This window comes from Salvia miltiorrhiza, chromosome 2 (genome assembly GCF_028751815.1).
Source record: "Salvia miltiorrhiza cultivar Shanhuang (shh) chromosome 2, IMPLAD_Smil_shh, whole genome shotgun sequence".
Taxonomy (NCBI): Eukaryota; Viridiplantae; Streptophyta; class Magnoliopsida; order Lamiales; family Lamiaceae; genus Salvia; species Salvia miltiorrhiza.
Window position 1 is genome coordinate 3,747,730 of NC_080388.1, and position 6,841 is coordinate 3,754,570.

Here is a 6,841-nt window from a genome sequence, read left to right on the forward strand (position 1 = left end):
TTAAGAAAAATTAGTGTCCTATTTTTACAAGTCCGAAAGTTATTGTCCTAATTTCCAAATCAATCTAAGTTACTGTCCTAAAAAACCCTCGAACTCAGAATTGGTGCCATATTGTGTAATAACCGAGAAAAGTGTTGAATGGTAGGTAGAGTTTATTTTTATTATTGGTTGATGTTGGCCATGTATTTTCTTTTAATTTGAGGCTTTTTTATTTTAACTTAATTATTAAACTATAGAGTAAAATCTCGAATTAACCCATTTTTTATGAAAAAAATAAACAAAATACACGGTTCGACTGAAAATTAAATCATCTACAAACTGACATAGGTTGTTGTCTGCGATTAGAGTTTGCCGATCGGCATGTCGAGTCCTAAAATTGGGACAATAATTTTAGAGTAAATGGGCTCACTTAGCCCTTCCAACTTAATAAAAGGAAAAAATGTCCACTCAAATTAAAACATGGAAATAGTAGCCTTTAAGACTTTTTTACCCTTATTTGAATTTTTAATAATTTATAAAAACTGAAAAATTAAATCCTATTTTGTTCAATTAAAAATATAATTAAATCAAATAAAATTACATCACAAAATTACCATATCAAATTTACCACACCCAAAATTCACACTCAAACCCTAACATCTCCCCATCGCCTTTGAGTTCTCACGCCGCCGCCGTGAAGTCGACGTCGACGTCCGACGCCGGCCACCCGCTCCGCCGCCGTTCCGTCATTCCAGCAGCTGTAAAACCCCACGGCTGCCGCCTCTCATCTCCTCTCCCGCTGGGACGTCCGAACCGGCACCGTCTCTCAACGGCTGCCGCTTCTCATCTCCTCTCCCACTGCGTTTCCTTTCCTCTCCTGCTGCAACGTCCGAACCGGCCTTGTGTTCATGGTTACACGGAAATATACTTGTTTACACACAAAAAACGATAGTTACACACATTATCAGCCGAAATTGTGTGTAAACGTGAAGTTTGAACCATTACACACATTTGTGGTCGATAATGTGTGTAATGAAGCATTTTGAACGGTTACACACAATTTGGGAAGATAATGTGTGTAACGGTGCAAAATTTGCACCGTTACACACATTATCTTCCGAAATTGTGTGTAACACTCGAATAAAGTGTGCAACTATTGATAATGTGTGTAACTATCGTTTTTTGTGTGTAAACAAGTATATTTTCGTGTAACCATGAACACAATGCAAAAATCACAAATCAAGAACCAACAACAACAAGAATATTCACTAATACTAAACCAAATCTCGTTGTTTGAACATCATTACAAAGGCGATTAACACATCCCTCTATTATCAAGATTTACCCAACAAAATTTCAAAACACCATTTTTTCAAAAACCTCTCGACAAATTCCGTGTTATGAGAAACTAGGAGGATGTGACTTACCGGAAACGAGAGGAATAGAAGCAACACGGCCTTGGAGACCGCCTCACGAGACCGCCGGAAAGAGGTCGCCGGAAAAAAAGCCGCCGGAGACGGTGGTAACTTGGGGAAGAAGACGGTAACTTTTTTTTTTACCCAAATATGAAATATGATTTAACCCAAAATCTTGGTTTTGTTTTTTGTTTAGTTTTTTTTTTATTTTACTATTTTGTGAAATTTTTGAAAATTAGTAAAAAAACTAATTAATCAATATATATATTATTAAGGGTAACTTTGTCAATTCAACACTAAAAATGCTACATTTTCCATATATTTATCTTCATGGACATATTTTCCTACAACTAAAAGGTTTTGGCTAGAGTAGGGGTTTCACTCATAATTTTATAGTACACCATTCTGCAACTTTCTTATCTTTAATATTCACGTGAATGTTAGTCACATTTACTACAGTAATTTTAGTACAATAATGCATGGCATGCAAATTTGATAAATAGGCACAAAATTAATAGAATGACATTCCACTACAACAAAATGTTTGATTAGTGACATAATTTTTAAAGAATTGTGACACTTATAATTGTTACTAAATAAAATTGTGACATCTCATAGATGAGTAGCTATTATGCGTGTCACAAAAATAAAAATGTCACTAAATTTTGTGACATTTGAAGGTGTAACTAGTTTTTGTGACATATATAAGTGTAGTTATTTTTGTGACATGTAAGAGTGTAGTTATTTTTTTGTGACATGTAAGCAAGTAGCTATTTTTGTGACATTTATAAGTGTAACTAGTTTTTGTGACATTTAAGAGTGTAGTTATTTTTTTGTGACATGTAAGCAAGTAGCTATTTTTGTGACATTTATAAGTGTAACTAGTTTTTGTGACATGTAAAATGTGTAATTATTTTTTTAGATATCTCACCTAATTTGCTAATATAAAAATGACCTTACAAAATGAAATAGAAGGTATTCAACTAATATATATTCGAGGCAATTGCAAATAGAAGAAATAGATGTTGCTATTATCCATGCCAAATAAGCTCTTGAATATTTATGCAATTAACTCAAATAACAAGGTCAACCACCAATATATATGGGGCATGGTGAAATATATGCAATTACATGTGTCAAACATGATTAAGAAAATGCTTTCATTTGGGAAAGATCATCCTCAGCAGCCACTCTTTTTAGCATACTATTCTTGACCTTTATTTGGTGACCCCTTATGAAGGTTCAATATATCAAGCAATTTATGCCCTTTCACTGAAATTGTTATAGGTGCAAGGAGCCGTCATGTTGGAAGCCACGAACTTCAGCCTAAATCAAAACATCACTTGTTAGAAGAGTGTTTAAAGAAGAAAATGAGAGGGCATAGAGAAGCAGGGGAAGTTCTTGACTCACACAAGTCTAATCTTGGTGTACATCTAAAGAAGTTAAGATCAAACCAACGACATCTTAAACTAAATTCAAATGTTCAGACTGAAATAGAACTTTACTTCAGGTGAAATCCTATACTAGCCAATGATGTGAAGAACAGTACTTCTAAGTTTTCAACTTTTCTTTAGAGAGTCAACATTTCCAGCCCTACAAGTTCCTAGTGAAGTTAAGATGAACTTTAAGAATTTTTATAGTTCAATAAGCAGCAGGAACTGGAGCTACTCCCGTTGAAATGAAAGCTAAAAAAGGTTATTGTTGATGGATACCTGGATGCCATTAGGTAAGCTTATTGATGAAATGACAAACATGGTTTTCGTACCTCAATTCCACATGATTTGTTGTCATTTCCCTTCATATTTTGCTTGTCAATGCGTGTTTGTACCATAATGTTGAGTTTTATGAAGATTTGATGTCTTGGTGTAGTTTTGGAGTAATTTCAGGAAAAATCAAGGATTAATTGGAGGATTTTGAAGATATTATATTGAAGTACGTCTCGAGAGGAATCCGTGAGCGCAAACGGCGATCAAATCCGAGTCCGGACGAGGGAGAACGGAGCAAAACGAGCGGACTGCGCATAACGCCCAGTAGCCCGCGGTCACCACCCGCGGCCGCGGGGTGGGACCGCGGGTCAGCTGCCCCCGACTCAGGAGACACCCGCGGTCACCACCCGCGGCCGCGGGGCGGGACCGCGGGTCCCCTGAGCATCCCCCACGTTTGAAGGCCGCGGACGCGGGCCGTGACCGCGGGAAAAGGGCGGGGCTCCCCCAAATGGACCCCAAACGCGATTTTAGCCTCAAAACTCCATTTTTCTCTTCCTTTCCCCATTCATTCACCACAGACACCTACTTCATCTTCCCCAACTCTCCAATCCCAAACCCTAGCCTCCATTCTCTACCATTTTTTCTCTCTTCCACACACAAAAACAACACCAAAATCAAATAAAGAAGGGGAAGACTTGGAAAGGAGCTCATCAAGACTACATGATTGAAGATCAAGATTATAGGATTTGTCTATGAATCTCTATCTCTCTATATCTTTATTTATGTTTTCTTATGACTTGAGATTTGCTTTTATTATGAATATGCTTGGCTAAAATCTCTTATCTTAGGGATTAGATTAGATGGATTTGTAATGGATTGATTTCTTTGTTCAATATATATCTTGATTGTGCTTATTGTTATCTTTTCAAGTCCTAGATTTATCTCTTGTATGATTGGTTGGCCACCTTTTGTGCATTTCTAATTTGTGATTTGAATCGGGAGAGGATAATTACAATAGATTAGGAGTTTGATACATATCATCTCAATAAACCGGGAGGTTGAGAGTTGGGTGAGGGCTTGTTGATCCTTTGTGCTCTTGGGAGTTATAGGTTAGAAATTGACCGGGGACGGCAATTATGACCCGTAATCTACTGTTTTAGTCGTCCGGGAGGGGGCTAAAACTAGTGGGGAGATCGCCCTAGATAAGTAGGCCATATCAAGATTTAAATTGATTTAGATTGAAGTTCATTACGATCTATCGAAATCTAGTCCCTAGGATAACTTTCATTCAAGTCATTCCCCAATTTATTCACTAAGTTTATGTTATTGTTATTTACTTTTCTTGCTTTATTTAGTTTTGTTTTAGTTATCAATACCTCTTGAACTTTGGTTGTCTAAATAGATTGAAAACAACTTATTAATAATATTTAGAAGTTTAAATTCACCAATCCTTGTGGAATACGACCTTGCTTCCCTTATATTGCAACTACACCGTACACTTGCGGCGTGGTGAAAATAATAGCGAACAAGTTTTTGGCGCCGTTGCCGGGGATTGGTTGAGTTTTTACTTTTGATATTGTGAAAAGTTGTTTTTATCTAATTTAGATATTGTTTTTATGTTTGTTTATTTATATGTTTATTTACTTTTGCTAGAGAAAATTGCCGCACAACCGAAGAAGTGGCACCAAAAAGAAATTAAATGGATGATGGAAGGAATGAGTTGGTTGAGCAACTCCAACTACAATTGGCGTTGATGCAACTTAAGTTGCGAGTTTTAGAAGCCAAAAGAAATTGTAGGCAACCATTGATCCAAAAAGCCTTCCAACCAACACCTTCTTATGGTGGGTATTATGACATGGGGTGCAATGCCATGGAGTGGCAATCACCATTGGAGTATGAGGACCATTTCAATAGTTGGAATTATGAAATTTCTTATTCCACTCAAGAAGGCTTCCAAGGGGGAAATCAATACTATCAAGAGGAGAAATCAAATTCAAAAGACGATCTCCTTCAATGCTTCATAGCTACACAAGCTTGGATAGAAAAAAGTCTAGCAAAATCGGAGGTTATGCTAGAAGAGCAAAGAAGGTCTTTGGCTACCACTATGGAAAATCAAAAGCGAATTGATGATTTGTGCATGGCCATTAGCCTTCAAAATGGAACCTTGTATGAGGAACCAATGCCAATGCTAAGTGAAGAGCCTCAAGAAGTTGAAGAAGAGTATGAAGAAGATGAGGATCAATTCTCCAAACCCCTTGAAGTCGAGAGCCCAACTTTTCCGACACAACCTCTACAATTTCAAAAAGATGAAGATTTCACAAGCTTTAAAGAAAGCAAAGTCAAAAATTTTGTCGATCCTTACCTCGCCACAGGCGATTCTATGAAGGCTTGCTTCTTTCACTTTTATTTATCTTCATCTTTTGATTTTCACTTTGATTTGTCTAATAAGGAATTGTTTGAGTGTGGTGGTACTCTAGATGGTGAACGAGATTACCATGACGCCCGGGATGTCTCAAGAATTGCAAAGCCACCATATTTTTGGGTCGCGGTGGATGGAGCATGCAAATTTGATGAGAAATGGCCACCACCTAAGCCTCCACCTCGTTTGTGAGTACGAGACAAGTAACCATTTTCTCCTTCATCCAAACTTATTTCTCCTTTGTGTGAAATAAGTTTGGGGGGAGGGTGAAGATGGGTTACTTATCTCGTTTATCCGTTGTTTATTTATTTAGTTAGTTTAGTTTTCGAATAATGAGATTTTGTCTCTGTTTTTGAGCTTTTCCTTGTCTTTTGTTTTTGAGCTTGATTGTTGAAAAACATGAGTTGGATGAAATGTGTGTTGGGCTTATGATATGAATGTTGCTTTTGAAAAGAAATTGTGTGTATCACTTGTGGATTATGCATGAAAAGTTTGAACTTGTGACAAGTGAGTTAAATGTTTTGCCTCCAAGAACTTGATAATGAGCTTGTAAGATTTGAGCCATTGATTGTCATATTATCACAATCTCATTTTGTTCTTGAGTGTAAATCGATTGAGCATGTATGTTGGTCTCTAGAACTTGCCATGAGTCCTCTCTTGAAAATAAAAGTAGATGTGTTGTTAATATTGAAGTGATTTAAGGCCATCTTTGTTAGCCACTTGACCCCAATTGTGCCAAATTCTCATATGATCCTAGTTTACCCCTTTTGTGCCTTGTAGCCTTTCTTTGAATGAACCAATGATAAAGGGGTAGAACTTAGAGTGTTAGTGGTTGCTTTGATGAAGAAAAAAGTTTGGGAAATGATTGAAATTGCTTATCAAGCTTTGATTGTGTGAAAATCACTAATCCCCTATGAGCTCAAAAAGAAAAAGAAATGAAAATGAATGTGAATAAAAGAGCATAAAGGGGAGTGATTTGCCTTTTGAATCATAGCCATGATAGATATCACTAAGGATGAAAAGATGAAATGTAGGGATTTTGGTTTTTGATTGATAAGAGAAATAGTAAAGTCGATTTGTTCATTATGATTATTTGATCGTGGGATGAGTCACTTTGCCTAAAAACACCTCACCTCACCAAAGAGCCCTCATTACAACCCAATGAAAGCCCTTGTTGATCATTATTTATAACACATTGAAGTATAGAGAGTTAGGATAAATGGCAAGCTTATGGTAGATTGTATACATTGTTTCAATTTGAGTGCAAACACGTCCAATCTAAACACTTGAGAGTTGAGTGCATCATTGAAACATCCACATTT

At 36.7% G+C, this 6,841-nt stretch overlaps 1 long non-coding RNA gene across 1 annotated transcript; it reads right to left on the reverse strand.

Annotated features, from left to right (window-relative positions):
• Nucleotides 1–2,404: 2,404 nt before the first annotated feature.
• Nucleotides 2,405–3,139, reverse strand: LOC131012693 (uncharacterized). The gene is made up of 2 exons (XR_009097417.1): nucleotides 3,107–3,139; nucleotides 2,405–2,720 (listed from the first exon to the last, which is right to left on the reverse strand). It is a non-coding gene; the product is annotated as an uncharacterized LOC131012693 (long non-coding RNA).
• Between the last annotated feature and the right edge of the window lie 3,702 nt (nucleotides 3,140–6,841).